This window comes from Pelodiscus sinensis, chromosome 24, assembly GCF_052426305.1.
Source record: "Pelodiscus sinensis isolate ZL-2025 chromosome 24, ASM5242630v1, whole genome shotgun sequence".
In the NCBI taxonomy this organism is placed as follows: domain Eukaryota; kingdom Metazoa; phylum Chordata; order Testudines; family Trionychidae; genus Pelodiscus; species Pelodiscus sinensis.
In genome coordinates, this window is record NC_143075.1 from 11,375,291 (window position 1) to 11,397,250 (window position 21,960).

General features: G+C 49.0%; 1 long non-coding RNA gene across 1 annotated transcript; it reads left to right on the plus strand.

Annotated features, from left to right (window-relative positions):
- The first annotated feature begins 10,587 nt into the window (after nt 1–10,587).
- Nucleotides 10,588–21,931, plus strand: LOC142819446 (uncharacterized). Its single transcript, XR_012897356.2, has 4 exons — nt 10,588–10,898; nt 12,118–14,766; nt 21,336–21,412; nt 21,832–21,931. It is a non-coding gene; the product is annotated as an uncharacterized LOC142819446 (long non-coding RNA).
- The last annotated feature ends 29 nt before the right edge of the window (nt 21,932–21,960 follow it).

Here is a 21,960-nt window from a genome sequence, read left to right on the forward strand (position 1 = left end):
GGGGAATTGAGGAAAAGACAATTTTGCCACCCATTATGACTCACCCCACTGCTTGAATCCTGGCCAACTGGAAGCAATTGCAACCCTGTGCACAGAGAATTAACCACTTTTAATGGCCACCAATTAATAAGGCCAACAAGAGCACTGGGAATTAATGCAAAGTGTAGACAGGAAAGCATTGTGCACATTATTCCAATATTATGTGGGGAAGGGAACTGCATGACGAATTAAGCATGTATGTACAGGTCAGGCCTAAAGACATATTTTGCATCACTGCCCCTAGCAAACAAGATCCCTTTAATGCAAAGGGTGGGATGCTCTGTTCCAATAATCCAAAACCTTAGACTATTAGTTATGCCAGATGGGTTGCGCTGAAGCCAAGAATTTAGCAAGATTCAAAGGATGATCCTAGGGATAGCAAGACCATCTAGTTATAACAGTTTATACCAATCCCCCTCTCCCACATTTCAGAAAGGATATAAAGTCTCATGTTTCAGGCGTTAAGGCTCTTAGGGGTTAGGACTTTCAGATTACCCCAGACCTGCCAAAGTGGAGGTTTCTCACCTTCTGAACCATCTAACACGCAACGGACCTTGAATCTGATCCAGTCTGGCAACTCCTCTAAAATGTTGGTGACTGGTCAGTGCAGAAAGAACTCCCAAGGCTGGGACAAGGTATCCATTGGAATGAGACGGTTCCCAGAGGGCTTTGTTATGCAATCACAGACATAAAATCCGGTTAGAGTGACTCTCCCATCCTCCCCAACCTGTTCCCACTCCCGCCGCCTCTGTCTGAAGCAGAGGTGGAAGATCTGATGAAAGCCTGCCTGTCGCCTAGATGTAACTGTATACCTCCTTGGGATAGCACTGGGCTTGTCCTTCATTCGCCACCCCCTCAGCCCCCAATCTGCCCTAGATTTAGCAGAGTTTATATTGCTGACATATTAAAGTATCCAAGCAAAAAGAAAACAGCAAGGACTGACCGGACTGATTTTATCCAATAGGGTTTTGATGTATTACATCTGTTCAAATAGAGAAAACAGTATTAAGTTCCTCCAGTTATTCCTCCCACCCCCTCTGCCCTCCATCACTGAGGACAGGGGTGGGGAAACTTTTGGGTTGGGGCTACTGAAAAAAATCAGTCGGGGGCTGCACATAAGTGAGAAACAAAAAACTCTCACTGACATGGCCTCCGACCAAGAAGAAAGACACTCCCCACATTCCCCTCACACACCAGAGCATAGGGGCCCCAGTCTAATACACTTTGTGCTCCAGCTGCACAGAGGGGAGGACGGGGGGCTGGAGTACCAGCACAGGTTCCCCAATGTTGGGGGGGAGCCCTGAGCCTCCAGTGCCAGATCCAGGCAAGCCAGGGGCTGCATCCAGCTCTTGGGCCTTAGGTCTCCCCATAACCCCCAGTCTGCCGACCTAGGGAAGAGGCATTTTACATGACACTTTCCAAGACACTCATTAAGGGTTACACCTGTCACTTAGAAAAGTATGAACAATGAATTTGCAATGGTTAAGGCACAGATCAAGGAGTCAGGAGTTCTGCTTTTATTTTCAGATCAGCCATGGGTTTCTGGGACCTTGAATCTAGTCACTTGCAGAAAAATTAACTAAAATTACTATACCCACCCCCAAGACCATTCCCCTCCCCCAGCCATTAGGGTTTTTTTCCCCTCGCATGATCGTAGGTGTTTCTCGTAGGTAGCAATTTTTCAGACTGAAGGATGATTTTTTTTTTAAAGCTGGCGTTGGCCCAGTAAAGATGCTATAAAAGTACAAAGTATGGTGATGATGATGGGGGAAGGCAAAAGTCCAAAGGGGTGAACAAGGCACCAGGTGGTAAGGATTATGCCATCATCTCTCCACCTGGCAGGGCGTAGGCAGCCTGAAGTCTTTTGGCTGTAGCACTTTTCTGGGACAGTGGTGGGAGGGAGAAAAACCACAGTGATTTCAAAGCTGAAACTGACCTAGGTTGTGATGCCCCATTGTGCAGCTGCATCCTTCTCTCCTAGTCCCAGTGATTTCAGTAGTGGTGTAAAGAACAGGAGGACGAGTTATATAGTCTGACCCAAAAGGCTACAGGTAAAGTATCTTTGTATGAGCCAGACCATCAGGACTCAGTCCACTGGATTCATTTTCTCTGTGAGAAACAGTCCTGAGCCATCAGCTAAGCATCCCAGAAGTTTCTATTTTCCTTTCCGGCCTGTTAACCCTGCTGCTTCCACACAACTGACCAGTGGGATTTTTGCTTTTTCCTCCATCACTCGCTGGGGATCAATTTCAGAGCCTCCCAAAGAGGAAAAAGGGCAGGTGCAGGAGGGGTACGGATGCTTCACGTACACCGAGGGTGCAAAACAATGATGGGGATGCAACTGAATGAGGCCCCACAGGAGACCTTGCAAAAGAGGGCTGGCTATGACACTTCCTGTCCCCAGAGCCTTTTGATGTTGGGCTACATTCTATGTATTTCTAACTCTCCTACTGCTCAGACAGCTGCAGGCAGAATGGTGCCCATCAATATAAGACTGCAATGCACTAGCAGTCCTGCTTTGAACCTCCCATCCAAGAATCCCAAAGCACTTTACAAACAATTAAGCTTCACAATGCCCCAGTGGTAGGAAACCAATTGCTATCCTTATGCTCTGCCAGGAAACTATTCCCTGTGTAAACCAGCAAATGCCCTTACTACTCCTTTAGCTCAGAGATCATTAACCTACTCCAGATTTAGGAGTTAACTACAAATCTCTCCACTAACAACCACCAGCAGTTGTGGAAATTAACTATAGGCATCAAAGAGAAAAGGTCGGAGTAGGAGGGGAAAGGGGAAAAGAATGGGGTCTGAATACTACCCCCAGGACTGCTTACTACTCAGAGCTCATTTTATCCATACTCTTACATAGAATACTGTAGGATTGGCCCCTTTAGTAAACCAGTGTAAGGATAGCAGTGTTTGGCCCACTGAAAGTAATGGCAATAGCCCCAGTGGATTTCAGAGTTGGGGGGAGAAGGGGAGGGTAATGCCTAAGATGACTCCCTTGACTTCCAGCAGGGAACAGCTTTGTTTTTTGCACACTTTACTCCGTGGGATAGTTTATCGGATTTTCTTCACCCCCTACAGTTTGGAGATAATTGGGGTCTGTGTGTGTGCCTGTGAAATATCTGGATGAACAGCTCTGGATTAAACAGCCTCTCCCTCCAAAAACAGATACACATTTAAACATCCTCCCCAAATAGCTACACATGTAAACACTCTTCTCCCCCAAAATACACACCCATCCAAACACTCCCCCAAAACAGATACACATGTAAACACTGACCCCCCAAAATGCATACACATCCAAACATTCCCCCCAAAAAGATACACACGTAAACACTGACCCCCCAAAATGAATATACATCCAAACATCACCCCCAAAATACACATGTACACACTGATCCCCAAAAATGCACACACATCCGAACATTCCCACCAAAAAGATACACACATAAATACTGACCTCCAAAATGCATACACATCCAAACAGCCCCCCCAAAAGATACACATGTAAACACTGAACCCCCAAAATGAATATACATCCAAACATCCCCTAAAAATACACATGTAAACAGTGACCCCCAAAAAGATATACCCCCGAAAAAGCCCCCCAAAATATACACGTGTAAACACTCTGACCCCCAAAATGATCCCCATCCAAACATTCCCCCCAAAATACATACATATCTAACCCCCCCCACACACACACACACACGAAACACCCGTCCCCCAAGAAATCGGGGTGGAGCGGTGCACTTGGGAGAGCGCACGGGGGTGCAGGGTGCTCGCAAGCCCGAGACTAGCGGGAGGCCCCAGCCCCCCCGTTGCTGAGTAGCCGCCGCCGCCCAGCGGAGGCTGCGGCGCGCGATGGAGCCGAGCCAGGAGCCAGGCCGGGCGGGAGGCGGCGTGCGGCGCGGAGCTGCGGCTGCACACAGGCAGCAGGCGGTGCGCTGGGCCAGGCAGCCGCCCCGGCTCCCAGCTCCGCCCGCGCCCGGCCCCAGCCCTGCGTGGGACGGGAGGTCGTGAGAACAGCGCGAACCCTGCAGCCTGCGGCCGGGCGCGCCGCCAGCAGCCAGCCCCTGCCGGGCCGGGCGGAGGCCGCGCCGCGCCGCCCCACACGCTGCAGCCTGCGCCAGGCGAGAGCGTGCCCCGGCCATGGCCCGGCCCTGCCCTGCCGCTGCTGGGAAGGGCCGGGGCCGCCGCCAGCCTCGCTCGCTCCTTCCCCCGCGGGGCCGCGGGCGGGTGGCTCCAGTGAAGGGCCAAGTGGGACGTCGCCCCGGGGCTAAAGGGTGAGCCCGGGCGCGCCTCCCACGCCCTGCCAGGGCGCAGCACCCGTGCGGGAGGAGGACCCAGGCGGGTAGGGGCCAGCAGCATTCTATGGGGGCAGGCCTGGGGACAGGCGGGCACCTTGGGGGATAGACCCACCAGGGCACCCAAGAAGAGAGGACGACGGCAGGCGGGGAATGCAGATGCTGGCACCAGCCCCACTGGGAAGATCCGGATGGCTGGGCACTCTAAGGCAGTGTTTATCAACCTTTTTTTTTTTAATAATACCCCCTTTATATAAAAAAAGTTGTAAGTACCCCCAGTACCTACAGTGTTCAGACACACCAAAATTTGTTTCTACCATTGCAACACATTTGTTTAAACAACTTAGTTGTAGCCCAGCAAGCGATGAAATTTTTGGGTGTAAAAAGTAGAAAAATAATAAAGCGCTATAAAACTTAAAGCACAAATTCAGTTTTCTCCAAGTTTCAGTTGTGTTCATGTATCCCTCCCTCCCGAAATTTTTCCTCAAGTACCCCTAAGGGTACTCATACCACTTGTTGAGAAACACTGCTCTAAGGGGCACACCTGGGGGTTGGCGGACACGTGAGGGCATTAACCCAGAAACCCAGATGAGCACTGTAAGAGGCAGAATCAGGAACAGACCCACGTGGGCACCCTAGGCAAGAGGACCAAAGCAGGTGGGCACCTGGCATGCAGGTGCTGGCATGCAGCCCTGGTGGGAAAATTTGAATGGCTGGGCACCCTAAAGGGCAGACCTGTGGGCCAGCAGGATGCCTAGGGAGCAGACCTGAGATAGGCAAGCACCGTGGGTGCTTAATTAAAGCGAAGACACAGCTATTAGGTGTGCACTTAGATTAACTAGGGCAGTGTTTCTCAACCAGTGGTATGAGTACTCTTAGGGGTACTCGAGAGACATCTGGGGGGTAGGTCAACACAACTGAAATTTGGAGAAAACTGAATTTTTGTTTTAAGTTTTACAGTGTTTTATTATTTTTGTACTTTTTACACCCAAAAATGTCATTGCCCGCTTGGCTACGATTAAGTTGTTTAAACAAATGTGTTGCAGTGGTAGAAACAAATTGTGTGTCTGAAAACTGTAGGTACTGAGGGTACTTGTAATTCTTTTCTTTCTTTTTTCTTTTTTTTTTAAAGGGGTACTTTATAAAAAAAGGTTGAGAAACACTGAACTAAGGTTTAACTTTAAGGAAACGACCCCTTCCTCCCCCCCCAAATCAGCAGTGAAGGTGAAGGATTTGCTGCCAGGGTTCTGGTGGCCGAGAAGGAAAGCAGCTTTGGACTGGGTTTTTTTTGTTGCTATCTTCCCTGCTTTTAGAGGGCAGAGTGTGAACTTGGGAGTGGTTACATGAGCAGCCTCATTCAGGCCAATGGGTGTCACTGCTCATTGCTGTACAGGAAGGCCCTGTACCATTACGGAAGCCAGTAACAGCACTCATTTTAGGGTCTGATCTGGTTCCCATTGAATTCTAAGGGAATTTTGTCATTGCCTTTAGTGGGTCACTCTTACATTGAGTAAGAGTATCAGAATCTTCCCCATTAATATATTACTCTTTGCATTACATTTCAGACAGTGTCTCTGTGTGTGTTACTGATTTATTAACATCCAAGGACACTTTAAATACTTTAAATACATTTTAAAGTGATACTTTAAAGCCCTTGTTATGCAGATTTTATTATTCGGTAAACACTTAAAATGCATTTCTTAATTATCTTACAAGGATAATTACTAATTACTAAAGATAACACTAATCTTACTCCTTGACTAACTCTTTCCCCCTTCCCCCCAAAATCTGAGACTGCTTGGAGACTAAAGGGCTACTTGGCATGAGGAATTCTATCACAATTTGGCCCGTATTGAATCATGAATATTTTAACACACAGGTCCGAATTATCCTTTTTATGTCGCCTCTCCATCTGTCTTTCCTAGAGGCCTGGTCCCCTTGATGTCTAAACAATGAGTGTTGTTTTGGGACAAGCTTTAAAGGAATCACTGACTATCTTAAATTAAAGCCAGATCACCAAGCAGGTTGAGTCACACAACTAGTTGCTTCAAATTGTTAATCCCAAAGACCCTTTGACTAGAAGGAGGGGATTGGAGCCCCCAGAGCAAATGGCAGGTCGCAGGCAGCTCCCACAGCTCAATGAATGCAGCCAGATTTACTCAGGCTGTTAACTTGATTAATTGAAATGAAGTTCCTCTAGAGAATCGGCATGTTCTTTGAGGTCAGGGTCACAATACTGAGATGCTTAATCAGATCTTTCCATTTAGCCCCTCTTAAGTAGGGTGGAATGCAGGCTTTCAAAGCAAGGTCTTTGGCGCCAAATTTCTGCTCTGTTTTCTACGTCTTCACATCCGTCATTGTTAAATAAAACATCTCCAAACCTGCAAATCCAATGCAGGTGAATTTTTTGCAACCAACAGTTCTGTCTAATTTTGATGTTATTGATTGTTTAGAGTGAGGCAGAATGGTGGGAAAAGGAGAATTACTCCCATAAAGTAATCCCTGCAGGAGCTAGAGGGTCGTGTTTGTGGATTGGTAATTCTTTTATGTAAATGAAACATTTAATTAGGGAGGGGGGTAGAGGGAGGATGAGGTTTTTATGATCCCCAAAACTTATGGTAAAAGTCGCTTTTTTATTGCAATTCAAGAGCATGTGACATTGCAAAATAACATGGATTGATTTGAATTTTTGCTTGCCTCTTCTAAGGGCCTGATCCTGTGCACACTAACTCATCAAGAGTTTGGCTATTTAACACATGGGCTGCGTCTAGATTGGCATGATTTTCCGGAAATGCTTTTACCGGAAAAGTTTTCTGTTAAAAGCATTTTTGGAACAGAGCGTCTAAATTGGCACGGACGCTTTTCCGCAAAAGCACTTTTTGCGGAAAAGCGTCCGTGCCAATCTAGACGCGCTTTTCCGCAAATAAGCCCCGATCGCCATTTTCACAATTGGGTATTTTTTGCGGAAAACAAATCTGAGCTGTCTACACTGGCCCTTTTGCTCAAAAGCTTTGCGCAAAAGGGACTTTTGCCTGAATGGGAGCAGAATAGTATTTCTGCAAGAAGCACTGATTTCTTACAGTAGGAAGTCAGTGCTTTTGCGGAAATTCAAGCGGCCAGTGTAGACAGCTGGCAAGTTTTTCCGGAAAAGCGGCTGATTTTCCAGAAAAACTGGCCAGTCTAGACACAGCCATGTAGTACTGGGCCATCAGTGTCATATGCAGATGTATAGACATTTAGGGCCCTATTCTGCTTCCATTGTGGTCCAAGATATATTTGTTTAGTACCAAGTAATTGTTTCTGTTTTGCCAAATAATGTTGGGTCACTCTCAGTCTCAATTTCATAAGATCTCAAGGTTTTAGATACAAAATCCTCATGCATCACATTGATACAAACTTTGCTTAAGCGTATCTTGCGATTGCAAAGTCCTGTAAATCTTGGGAAGACTGTTTTTTAAACACCTGATGCCCATTGATCAATTTTAAATGCATAAAGTTCAGGATAATGATCTGAGGGTATAGGCTTTGCTAAAGTGTACTTAAGAGATTCTGTTATTAGGGATAGCTGAGATTTTCCACTGCAACTGGGGCCTTATAAACATCTAATTTCCGGGAAGTGCTAAGTACCTGCCCCCTGAAAATCAGGCCTTTTTAAGTCACCTCCGGTTGCGAAGCCTGTAACGAAGGCACTAGTAGCCACTTTTGAAAATCTTGGCCTGCAGTTTTTAGCTTTTGTTTTTAACAAGTCCAATCAAGCTTCTATTCAGGTCAATTGCAGGTAGAAAATGCCTCTCATTGACTTCAGTGGGAGCTGAGAGCGTCCAGCATCGTGGCATGATTGGGCTCTGTGCGTTTCTGTCTGAAGCATCTCGTGATTGCACGTGAGCAACTGGGAGCAAGAAGCAACAATATTAATGGCACCTAGAGCGATGGGTCAGATGATGTCGCTGTTTTAAATCTTTACAAGAATGCAGTTCACTTTAGGAGTCTCCAAAGTTGCATGGAAAATTCTATCAGTGTGCATTGCCATGGTCAGCCACCTGTCAGTAACAGCCCTGCCCTTGATACAAAATCTGCATTGTGTCCGTTCCTTATTTCCTTGCTGCTTCTACTGAACCAGCTTCAAACAACTCAAATCTGTCTTTATGCTTCTGTTTATTTCCTGGTTTGTCAGCAGACTGAGGCCTGGGGTGAGTCAATCTTTTCTTTCCAAGTTAGGGTTTGTGAGCCGCATGCAGGACTGCCCACATCTGGTCGTGCATGTGATCTGGGCAGAAATGAGCCATTTTCCTTTGTGTCCCATTGATAAACACTTTTCTCAGGCAAATATTTGTGAACATGCATCTTGTTTCAAAGGATGGGAAAATGTCAAGGGCTAAACAGAAAAATAGTGGCAGATGAAGAAAGGAATGCAAATGTATTTTGATTTTGCAAAGGCACAAAGTGGGGTTTCTGACCAGACTTTTTGGTTTTTTAATTTGACAGCATTCTGGGGTTAAAAACAGCTGACAGATATTACATGCAAGGGCTTTGCGACAAGCACCCCTAAACCTAACAGACTGACAAGGACAGGTGAGGAATTCTTGAGCAGTGTGGGTGGGATGGTGTGAAGGCAAAAGCTATCCCTAGACATCTAAAATCAATTAGCAGCAGTTAGAGGCTATATTTAACATTGACTTCTGGAGGCCGGCAGACCATAGTTTATAGTTTCATCATTAAGACTGTTTATGTGTTTAGAGGCCTAGCCTGGAAAAAAATAGAGGAGATAAAAAAGAGTATCACTTTTCTAAGCAAAAGGAGATTGGTGGACCAGAACTTTTCCCTTGTATAGCAGCAGGAGTGGATTAGATTCGGATTCCAGGTACTGGTATAACCAAGATTAGAATCTAACCCTATATTGAGACATAGGGCCTGGTTTATTCAGGAGTGGATGAACTGAAGTCAGTAGAGTTAATGCCAGTACAAGTGAGGAGAGCATCAAGGCATAGTCTGCAAACTTTGCACTGCAATGGGAGGGATAGTATAATGGTTTGAGCAGTGGCCTGTTAAACCCATGGTTGTGAGCCCAATCCTGGGGGGGGTGGCATTTAGGAATCTGGGGCAAATCTGTCAGGGATGGTATTTGGTGAGGACAGGGGACTAGACTGATGACCTCTCAAAGCCCCTTCTAGTTTTATGAAATAGGTATATTCTGTACATAGCACTCACTCACCCACTGAAGTCAATGGGCTTGTTCTTTACTGCAAAGGTCATTTGAGTTATAACTCAAGTCTCATACACAAAAGGAAAAACATCAGTCACTTGAGTTTGGGAGTGCTTGTGTGAATAAATGCTACTTTCCAGGCTTAATGATTGCCAAATAGTCAGGCTAATGGTGTATAGCATGCACTTGTTTTTAGGGATGTGAAAGGTTAACCGGTAAGCATCACCCTTGACCATGATGCTTACTGGTCCCAGGGGGCTGCCTGGAGCAGGCCCTGTCTGCAGCAAGCCTGGGTGAGTGGCCTCCCCGCCTGCCCCCCTTTAACTGGTTAAACATCACATTACACAGTTACACGCTGTGGGCTCTGCAGTATAAAACGTTATATTCTGCAGACCGCAGCAAAGCCTCTCTGGGAGCCGGGCTGCCTGCCCCTGCTAGCCTGGCTCCCGGGAAGGTGGCTTTGCTGTGGCAGTGAACCTGCTTCCCTGGGAGCAGAGCTGGCAAAAGCTGCCAGACCTGCTTCAAGGGAGGCTTTGCTGCGGGCTCTGCAGCCAGCTCCCTGGGAGCGGGGCTGGCAGCCCCTCCCAGGCCCACTCCTGGGGAGCCAGCGTGTAACCAGTGGCAGGGGAGCTGGGCCTGGCACACCATGGACAGGTGCTGCCTCAGTAGTTCGTGCCTGCCATGGGCTCTGTGGGGCTGGAGTAGCCCCCTGTCTGGGTCAGGTGGGGAGTTGCTCCAACCCCTATTGGTTAACCAGAACCGGTAAGCATTACCCATTTAGGGTGATGTTTACTGGTTAATTGGTTAACCTTTCACATCCCTGTTCTAATCAGGAAGGTAATTTGTTTACTTTGTACATCTTCTGTGTGCATGGGTTTACTTAGCAAACCACAGATGATGCCTGATGAGGTGTAGAGCAAGTGATGTTTTCTGCTGTTTTATTGTTTTCTTTTCCTTAATGTGGAAACAGAAGGAATTTGATTTTAGCAAAACGACTATGAGCTTGCGTCTTTTGTTTCTTTTTAAGGCCAAGGCACCCCGCATCCTTGCAACGAGGTTCTTTAATCCCCTCCTAGGAAGTGGAAATGTACAACAACAAGAACACTCACGTGTGAATAGCAAAGGCAATGGGATGTATTAGTGTAAAACACTAAGATAATGCCCACATGGAAATTAGATTGATGGGCAGAACGACCACAATCAACAAATGACTTATTGATTGCACCTGGCTTCAGGAGCAGTTTTTAGCCAGTAAATATATAAACAGGATTTCTTCTCACATTGCTGCTGAGCGGTAGACGTCATAAGACCATTAGAACAGACATACTGACAGATGCTAACAGGTGAGTCAGACCAAAGGTCCATCTAGCCCAGTTGTCTGCTTTCCAACAGTGGCCAATGCCAAATGCTCCAGAGTCAATGAACACAATAGGACACTCATTGATCCATCCCCTGTCCTATAGTCCCAGCATCTGTCCGTCGGAGACCTAGGGATTACATCCCAGACCATCTTGGCCAATAGCCATGACTATTAACCTGTCCATCATTTTTTTATTATTATTTTTAACAACCTTATGAAGATGAGAGAACAGAGCCACGCACCTAAGAGAGGAGATGGCACAAACATTATTTAAACTTCAAATCAACTGACACACATAATCTGGTTATTTTTGGTAGGGACCCCGAGTTCTGTGACCTGGTTATAAGGAGGGTAAATTCAGCTGCCTTGACGCAACTTAAGTTCTTTGCAAATAGCGAGCCATTCAAAACAACCCAGGAATGTGTTGCTCTACCACTGAGATCTGCGCTGCAGACTTCACTGACTTCTGCCAAGCTGGGGTCTCGTTCGGTAACAGTGTACTTCGTTACAAGCATTGAAACAACCTGGCCTCTGGCTAGTGAAGAACTGGAACTGACTCTGTCCCCTTGTGTGTGTGAGATGCTAGAAACACAAGGTCAGTCTGCTAACAGATGACACAGCCAGTTCTTTTCGCAGCTTCTTCATCATTCACATTGCTGGTCGTTTACTCCCGTTAAAATAGCTGACAACATATATTAATGTAACGCAAACCACTGGCGCAGAGCAAAGTATTCTAAAAAGGGAGGCCTCTGCACATGGGTTGCAATTCAATCCCATTGTCACAGATTTTAATTCATAAAGATACTTCCTGTAAGCAGAGGGCGAAACAGGCAGCCCGCGAAAGCTAGCTAGTAGGCATGCTCATTTCTTCAACTTCTCCACCCAAATGGGGCAGACTTTCAAAAGAGCTCTGTGCTCAGCAGCTCCAGTTCTCAAATGACTCTGCCTTGATGGGCAAATGGGGCTTTTGATTGTGTTAGCTCAGATGAGTTAGCTGAACATGAGAAAAACTTTCTTAATGCTTGGGATGCAATTTGCGATTAGCTAGCTATGTTGTAGCCTTAGCTTCATTACACTTGTAATATTCATTACAAGAATTATACCCCAGTAAAATCATGTTAGTGAGGTGGTGTCTACACTACATGATGGATCGACACTGCAGGGATTGATCTACTGGCTGTTGATTTATCACATCTGCTTAGACCTGATAAATCGATCTACAAACACTCTCCCATCAACACCGGTACTCCACCAAGGCGAGAAGAGTAGCTGGCATGGACAGGAGAGCAGCCTCTGTTGACCTTACTGCATGCAAGACACCATGGTGAGTATGTTGACTTCAAGTAGATTGATGGAACCGGTTAGTGTAAGCAAAGCATTACAGGGTGATTTTTTCACTTGGGACTATTTTGCCCGTATAAACAGTAGTGTGGATCCAGTTATTCCAGTATAAAAGTGTTTTAGGCCTTGTCTACACTACAGATGTTTGCCTGTGCTAAAATTAAGTGTCAGGGTCACATGTATAGGTCCAGTCTTAAGTGAGGCTTATTTTCTTTGTACAAGTTCTGCTCCCAAAATATACCACTCTGCCTTCAGTACAGAGAGCAGGAGGCCTGCTACAGAAGATCTGGTCCTACTGAAATACAGATTATGGTCCTGAACACAAATTCTGCCCAGGATAAATTAACTCTTATATCTTAGCTTTGATCATAAATGCTTTTAAAGCTTTTGGCTTCTCCCTGAGTTCTAAGGTTTCGGAGGCTTTCACTGTGAAATCTCAGAGGACTGGTTTGAGAGAGCTATGCCATACTGTTGGAGAATCAATTCCCACATCAGCTGATTCATCATTAAGAGCAAAGCTAAATTCATGCCTGGGACAGATGCATACACTTAGCACTGCAGAACTCAAAGCAAGCAATAGTTCAAATTGCTGAGTGGAGGACTGAAGAGAAGCTCCTGCTACTGAAAAATCTTCAGGACAGGGTCTTTGCAGAGCCATAGAACGGCTTCCCCTTGCAGAGTTTTTCACAGAACGGCCTATCTGGGGTGGGGTGCGCAGATGACTGGGAAATCTACACAACTCCTGCGTCTCTGCATTGATTCTGGGCTTCATTTCTTTGGTTAATTGCTTTGCCTTCCTCCTACGCATAGTTCAATGGTGCATTGCTCCAGATACCTGCCCCTGCGGCACCCCCCCCCCCCCCACCACCACCATGAATAGGAGCTCCACAGCATGCAAGGGTATCATGCCACGCTTATGCAGCCCCCAGCTGCAACAGAGATTCACCATTAGTCTCCAGTGGGAACTATGCTCCCACTGATTCCTGGACCACAAAAGAATGTGTGTTTGGGGGGGGGGGTAGGTTAGGGCAGTGCCTACTGTAAGCTAAGTGCTTAGGCAGTCACCCAGGAGAAATTCAGGTGCCACCTAGCTGATTAACAGAGCGCCCAACAGCCAGTCTCTCTCAGCATGTCCTTTTACTGGTGGTGCACATCTGTACATGCCTTGGTGCATGTAACAAAACATATTCCACCCATGAATGGAAAAAATTAGAGGGAACACTGGTTTGGGGATTCTGCCTCCACCCCCACCTTCCTCATGGGAATGGATTTATCTCCACTCTCAGATCCTGGGGGATGTCTCTCCCTCACCCCAGGCATTGTAATTCATAAAGAATGGGTAAAAGTGGAGTCAGTGTGGCTGAAGCAATCCAGCAATAGATGCATTCCTGTTCCAGTTTCGGTATCCTATGTGCTTCACAAAGAGACATCTGGTTTCCATCACAGGAGCATGCACACCGCTTCTCCAGAAAGGCTCCCCGGGATCTCAGCCAACCTCAAGTTACTTTGTATTAACAGGTGCCTGCCCTCTTTGCACGGTGGAAAAGGGTAGCCCAGTGGAGGAGGGAGGGTGCTCTAGAGGTGAGGGAGCTGCCTGGAGAGAGGTGAGGGTGCTGGGGTTTAAGCACTTGAGCTCAAGCTTTGGTGCCTAAGCCTGGCGTTTAGGTGCCTCAATATTATTGTGGATCTGGACTTGCTTTAAAGGCAGGTGGGGGAAGAAGAAATCCCCAAGTTCTAATCCCAGCTGTGACACTGACACAGCCGCTGCACCAAATATAAAAATGAACTTTATCAGAGTGTTTAATATCCTTGGTTCTGATTAAGCTTTGCTTACCTATTACCATTCCTTGTAAGCACAACCTGCAAAGTCAGGTACTTTTCAGCCCAAGGAAGGGTGGAAGCATTGGATCCATCATTATCAATAATGGTAGCATTGGCTTAGTATTTTGTCATTAGCTCAGGGTCATTCACCTGCCTAGGTGGTTGGTATCATTAGTGGACTTTTTGAAGCAGACCCTGAATGAGCAAGATTAAACCCAGACATCCCTCTGCTTCATGGATGGAAAGTATCAGAGGGGTAGCCGTGTTAGTCTGAATCTGCAAAAGCGGCGAGGAGTCCTGTGGCACCTTGTGACGGGGCTAGCCTGCCCCACACTGAGCAGGAGGGAGGGGAGCCCGTTTATTGGGTAGAATATGCCCCTCCCCCACAGCCCTCCCGGGCATGCTCGAAGTGCAGCCTCACTATAAAAGGCTGCCGGGCTGCTCAGTTGGGGTGGACTGCTGGGGAGGAAGGAGCCTCTACCCCAGCTGCAGGGTCGCAGCCGGACCTGCGGCCCGAACCAGAGCCGGAGGTGCCGCCGCCGCTCCTGCCACCATCCCTGGGCCGAGCACGCCCCAACGCCGACTCCAGGGGACCGCCCGCCCCGCTGCAGTGGACAACCCTTGCGCTGCTGCTCCAGAGACGGGACCGGCTGACGTTGCCGCCGCCGCCGCCAGCCCTGCATCGCCAGGTGGGACCACCGTAGGCCACAAGGCTGGGGTAGGAAGCACCCCAGTGGGCTCGGCGCATTTCGGGGAGGACCCCCCTGCTGAGCCAGTGGTGGGAACAACCCACCACTATTAGGGCCCTGGGTTGGGGTCCGGTGGAGAGGGAGGGCCCAGACCCCCCTACCCCAACCCCTCAGGGCACGGTCTAGGCCTCAGGGACTGTTGTGGCTGCTGGACTGGGCCTCAGGGCCTGCTTTAACCACAGACCAGACCTTAGGGTCTACGAGTGGGGGGGAACTGCTTTAATCGCGGGGAGGAGAGAACGGGGCGGGGAGGACCCCGCCACACACCTTATAGACTAACTGGAGTGTTGGAGCATAAGCTTTCGTGGGAAAAGACCCACTTCGTCAGATGCATGTAGTGGAAATTTCCAGAGGCAGGTATAAATATGCAGGCAGGGGAGTTCTGGCCTGCATATTTATACCTCCCTCTGGAAATTTCCACTACATACATCTGACGAAGTGGGTCTTTGCCCACGAAAGCTTATGCTCCAACACTTTGGTTAGTCTATAAGGTGCCACAGGACTCCTCACTGCTCTTTCATGGATGGAGTTGGTTGGAAAAAGGAACTTCCTTTACCTTCACTGACAGAAAAATATGGGGAGCCTTCTCCCCCTTCATGTCCTATTTTTGCCCACCTCTCTGCACTTAGTGGCATGGGATAGGGGTTCTAGTTCAGATGGATTCTCCAGCAACTGAAGACAAAGGAATTTGGGATAAATAGCCCGAGTTAAAACTGAACCAGGACCTTCCTTCTGATCCAGCAAATTGACAAGCGGGAACCCAATCCTTCCTGGGAAGAGTTGGAAGGATTTTGGCTAGCTGAGGCCCATCAGACTGATGAGTGGTCCCTGGTAAGCTTTTAGCATGCTTATGGGATCTTTTATTGTTTCTATATGTCATCTCTATAATGCATTCACCTCAAGAATAAATGTGCTTGCTTCAAAAGATCTGTGGGGTACATTGCAAAATGCAGATACTGGTCTGTTCAGGTGGTCTGGCTTGCTAGGGATGTCACAGAATAGGCAAAGAACTGTGCAGCCTGGAAAGCCCTGCTCAGAAAGAGATGGAGGTGTCCACTCGAGAGAGGTGATGGCTGACGAGCTTGGAATCTAGAGCCGGTGTCCTTGATGGACCATCGGGGAGAAGTACAGGTACGGTGGCCCTGCATTGTGCCACCTATGAAAGTAGCCATGCGTGTGAAATGAATGGAAGCAGGATTCCTGGGGCAGTCATGAGAAAATCTGTTCTTCTGAGATCTTGTAGCCTGACGTGTCAACTAAGCTGCCTCCTGTTGGGGCTTCATGTTGAAATGTTCCAACCTTTTGCAGCCTGCTTCTCACTAGTCACATTCTCCCCTAACCTCGGGGATTCCATCAGTTTCTCCTGAAAGATCCAGATTCATCTGTGGCTTTCAGAGGGGTTGCATCAGGGATGGGCTTAGCCCAGTGTTTACTTACTGGCCCTCGAGGTCCACTAGCCCCGTGCCCATCTTCCACTGTCAAATCCTATATCTCACGGTAACAGCAATGCTAAAGAACTGGGATGTTTTGAGACTAGCCAGGAAATTATTTGTTCGAGCGGTCTTATAATATATGGATGATGGAACTCTACCACTGATGACCTGTCAGATAGAACTCTGGCTATGGGTGCTAGATGGGATGACACATTCATAGATAACAAACTTTCCTGTCAATCACCCTTGTTGTTATACCTGGCCTTGACGTGACAGTCATGGCTAACAACAGTTTTGATTGACGTGTATACGGATTGCGGAATATGGAATGTAAACAGAAACAGGCCTCCTCTCCGAGTGGACATACCCCTGTATATGCAGTTAAAAACCCTTTGCAAATACAGGCGTGTGTTAAAGTAACACGAGCTAAGCACCTCGCTGTAATGCTGTGCTGAAATTAACCTTGATTACTTGCCGGGGAATTGTAGGCTCACCGTTTTCTGTTAGTCTGCCCAGACTAGCTGCTAATAGCCTCCTTATCGAAATTCGGACATTGTAGGCCCTCTGCAGAGTCCATCACCAGCCATCAGGACTGTAACCAAAGCACAGCCTAGCATTTGCCCCATTCGCTGCCGCAAGATGCCACGTTCATCAAGCCAATTGGCTGGTAATGAGCTGTATGCCATGCGGTCCAGTTATCTGACACACTGTCTGGGGAACAGTAGAGGCCATCTCTCACCATAACTGCTCCCACACAGGATATATTTCTGGGGGTGATGGGACACACACACACATCATCAGGCTCCTCCAGGCTCTTGTCTTGGTGAGCACGGTTTTCAGAGGGGAGGTGACACTTGGGTTCTAGTGGGATTAAATGTTAGATGGAGCCTTCTCATTGATGGGTCACAAGGCCCTGCATGCCCACTCCTGTCTTGGCAAGAGCAGAAGTATAAAGGAGCAGACCCTGGGTGGGGAATGGGCATGTCTTGGGAGACATGGTCTTAAGCACATTGAGATGCTTAGCTCCCCCTAGCTTTTTGGCCATTGGAGTAACCAGTGCGAGGCAGCAGTGCACCCAATCCTGCTCATCATGTGTGTTAGTGGACTGGACTAACACTAACAAATGGGCCCGACTGCAGGATCAGGGCCAGGGCCTGTTAAAGCTGCAACCCCAAGTCTGCATCGGCTTCTTTGCCATTAGTAAAAATCAAAGCGTCTCATTCAGTCCTGGACGGTTAAGCGAGGTTAGCAAAGCAGTGCATGCAACCCCCTGGACAAACTCCTCCGGGCCCTTCTAAAGGTACCGTTTATTAACCACAGTTCTTAAAGAAGGCAGGTTTGATGCTTTGCAGGGGTCGCTCTGTGCTTTGATCCAGGGCCCTCTGCCGCCTTTTCATCTTCTCTTTCAACGCACTCAGTTATTTTACGAGAGCGATGGAATCCAGACAGATCTGTCTCCCAGGAGGGGAGTGCAGGGTGGTGGCAGAGCAGGAGGAAGCGGGGAAGTCAGCATGTAGATCAACTACAGGCTGGGGCACGCTCTGGGATGTAGCTTCAGGGAAGTTATTCATCTTTCAATTCACCCTGGGGGTTTCTCGGCCTCATTTTCCCATGGCTAAGGCTATTATTTCAGTCATTGTGAAGGTATCCTGTCGGAGCTGTCAGCCTGGGAGTGGCCCACCTCCCCCGTGACACAGGGCAGAAGGCATGGGAAAGTGTCGGCCTGCCAAGCCTGCACGCTAAGAGCGGAGGCTGCTTGCCTCACGCTGGAAACTTGCCTGCGGCATATTGTTAATGTCATTACAACACTTACACACAGTCAGCGGGTTTCACCTATCAACCTGCCTCCCAAGGAAGGGAAGGAGAAGAGAAATGGGCGTCTGGAGTCAGCGGAGAGTTGACAAACCTGGAGCCAGCAGCCATGTGCCCTTTTTACCTTCTGCCGGGCGGTTTCGTAGGCTCCACCCTGACCTCACAGGGAGTCATCTGGGGCTGAGGCTCCTTAGCAATGCAGCCAGGCCCAGTCTTAGGGGCCAGGCAGGCTGGGCCCATGCCCAGGGCACCGTAGCCAGGGGGTGAGGGGCAACCGGGCATGGATGTTTCTGGGCAAAGGGGGTGAAGAGATGGGGGGGGCTTGCTGGAAGCCCAGGGCTGGGGGCACAGGTGGCAGGAAAGTGCCGGGGTTGGGCTGAAGGGGGCGCTGTGCCAAGGTTAGGGGCTAGTGGTTAAGAGAGCACAGGATGGGGGTGCAGGGGTAGGGAGCCCATGGTGCCAGGGGAAATGGGTGGTGCTTTGCCCACGGGGTGGGAGCACCAAAACACAAGTTTGCTCAGGGTGCCATTTTCCCTAAGGTTGGCCCTGCATGCAGCAGGTGTGCATGGGGTGGGGGCATGTGGGATGGGTTGGGATGGCTCCCCCATCACACCAGTGCCCGTAATAGGAAACCTCAGGAGGAGGTGACACAAAGGCCTGGCAACGCTAAGCACTTCTGGGCAGTCTGTGGAGAGTTCGGGACGCCCATCCTCCACTTCCAACCCTGACCCGTGTCTGGGCTACACGGTCAAGGCCTGATCCGGCTTGGCTTCAAGCCAATGGAAAATTCCCTTGGCACCTCTGAGCACTTGCAGTCCAGGGGAGTTCAGGCTGCTCCAGCTGAATGCACAAGGTGCCGAACACCCTCTGCTCTCACGGAAGCCATGGGCACCAAGCTCTGGGAGGTGAGGACACAGCCCCTGGAAGGATCGGGCGCAACATGCACAGGCCTTCTCAGGATCTAGCTGCAATGGAAAAGAGAGAGAGAAATCAGAATGAATTAGAAACAAATATTCAGAAATGGATCTTGTTATCGATCTTATCTAAGCCCTGGTCTTCCTGTTCCAGGGGGCTTGCTATGGGTCAAAAGGTCCAGGCTGAAGGAGAGCTCTCTATCAGCTCAAAAACTGGTCTCTCATCTCTTCCCAACCAAAGCTGGATCAATAAAAGATACAACCTCACCCACCTTGTATTGCTAATATTCTGGAACCACCACGCAGTGTTCTCGCTATTTTTCTATTCATATGCAGAATAAATTTTGTTATGCACACTGAGGCATGTACCGATGTGCACCACCTCGAGAAAAACATGCTGCCGGCTGTAGGCACTGTGGGTGCTCTGCTAATCAGCTGGACAGCATTTTAATCTCTCCTGGGTGGCCACCCAAGTGCTCAGCTGTTGCCACGGCTACACCACCGCACACAACAGAGCTTCCCCAGTCAGATAAAGCTGGCAAGAGGAAGCTGTCAAAAGATTTCCTCTCAGCCCCCTACACCTCCAGCGCTCTCCCCAAGTCCCTTTCCGTTTGCATTTCAGGGCTTTCGCCCCATGACTAGTTTGAGATCAACACCCTCTGACAAAAAGCTGCTCTGGCCCAGCTTAGGAGGAAGGAATTTACTCTGACAATTTAAAACATTTAAAATGGACCCTCCTGTGATACAGGGGCTTGGGATTGGAAAATGGAGTCTTTAGCTGCTGGATGGGAGCCAGCTCTAGCTGGTAGTGACCTATTATGTACTTGTATTACAGTACAGGTTGAACCTCTCCAAACCAGGACTCTCTGGTCCAGATGTTCCAGGACCAGAGAGTCCCAGTGGAGAGCTGGTGGCTGGGAAGCCTGTGGGCTGCTAGGGCAGCAGGAGTCCAGGGTGCCACAGCAGGACTGCCCAGTGGGACAGGCACAGTGGGGGGACTGGTGGCAGGGGGGAATCTGGTGGAGGCCAGCAGCCAGGCCAGGGCTAGGGGTACAGTAGCAGGGGAGCCAGGAATGACTTCCCCGGTCCAGCAAAATCCCTCCTCCAGGTCTGGTCAGGTCTCAAGAATACCTGGCCTAGGAGATCCAACCTGCAGCACCTAGAGGCCCCAAATGAGATGAAGGCCTGTTGCACTAGCCACAGTGCAGATATGTTCGAAGAGATACTCCCAGTCCCAAAGAGGGGACAGTCTAAACAGAAGAGAACCTAGATTGCCTGACGCCATGTCCAAGACATCAGATGACTCTGCCTGCTCTCATTGGGGAGAGAAAGGGTGTTGGGTGCAGCTCACAGCAGTGGCACGGGAACATTTTAAAAAGTGGGGGCACTGAGCCCTCTTGCCCCATCCACCCCCAAACCCAGCTGGGGCCAAGGGCAAACCTCTGGCACATGGGGCCAGCAGCTGGGACGCTGGGTTCTCAGGTGCCGGCCCGTGTGCCAGTGGTTCTGCTGGCCCCCGGCACATGAGGCTGTAACTGAGACCCCAGTGCATGAGCTGGCAGCAGAGCCCATGGCATGTGGGGTGGCAGCCGAGAAACCAGCATGTGGGGCTAGCAGCTGAAAACCTGGTCTGCAGGAGTGAGGCCAGGAGCCCAGGGGTGCTGCAGCACCCTCTGTACCTCTGGTTCCCATGCCTATGGCTCAGTCTTTTCCATGACCACCTGATCCATGCCAGGACTCAGGGAGACTGACATCAGTCTCTGGCTTCAGGTTGTGTTTCATTAACCTGGGATCTAGGGCAGCTGTTTTCTAACTTTTTTTTTCTCCTGACCCAGTTGAAGAAAATTGTTGATGCTGCGACCCAACCTCATTTGACTGGAGTGTGGGCTCCAGGGTGGGGCTGAGGAGGAGAGCTTGGGGGGCTCTGACTTTGGGGGTGAGTCATGGCTGGGGCAGAAGGGACTTAACTTAGAGTGGCTCCCAGTCAGTGGTGCTAAGGCAGCTTTTTTGCCTCTCCTGCCACCACAGACCATGCTGCACTCCACAAGCAGCCAGCAGCAGGTTCTAGCCCATGGGAGTGCGGAGCTAGTGCTCAGAACAGGGCAATGCGTGGAGCCCTGTGTGCTCCCTCCCACCTAGGAGCCGGGCCTGTTGCCAGCCACTTCTGGGGTACAGCACAGTCTTAGCATCCCCTCTGGTCACCCTGCAACAATGAGACCCAGAGTCTGACATTCCACAGCCCAGTACTGGGTTGCCACCCGTAGTGTGAAAACCACTGATCTAGAAAACCTGAGGGAGCCGTGTCCAGCAGCCTGAAATAAAGAACCGCTCTCCTCTTCCTCACAAACAGGCTGTAGGACAGAAGGGACGGCACTGTGAGTCAGAGCTCGTGAGCGTGCACGGCAGCCCTTCTCAATGTTTATGCAGGTAACTTTTCTTTTCCTTTGAACGCATGGAGCCCCTTAAATCAAATCAAACTCAGGTTCGGCAGGGAGTGAGGGGGGAAATCCGGAGCTGCTTGGGGCAAAACCTAATGTGTTAAGCGCTGAGATATAATCCAGATGTGGAAATCTCCAGGGCCACGCTTGGTCTTTGAGCAGCTCGTTTGACACCTCTGCTTTAAACATTAAAAGTCCCACTGGAGAGGAAATCCTCATGGTGAGTTATGTGCTATTTATGGAGGGGGCTCTGTGCAGCCCTTGAAAATGTTCTTAATAAAATCTGGGCTAACAGTAAATTATGAGCATCGGCTAGGAAAGGGGATTTATATTTTAAGGCAGCTGGCTTTATGTTTGGGGATTTTTTTTTAAATGCTGGATGGATATAAAAATCTCTCTGCCTCCTAGGAACGAGGGAATGCAGAGGAGGCCAAGAAGAGTGTGTGAAAGCTTCAGGCCCCATTTGGAAAAGCACTTGAGAGGCAATAAAACAATGTTTCTCCAGCTACATGGGCTGCATATGAGAGCAGTGGCTTC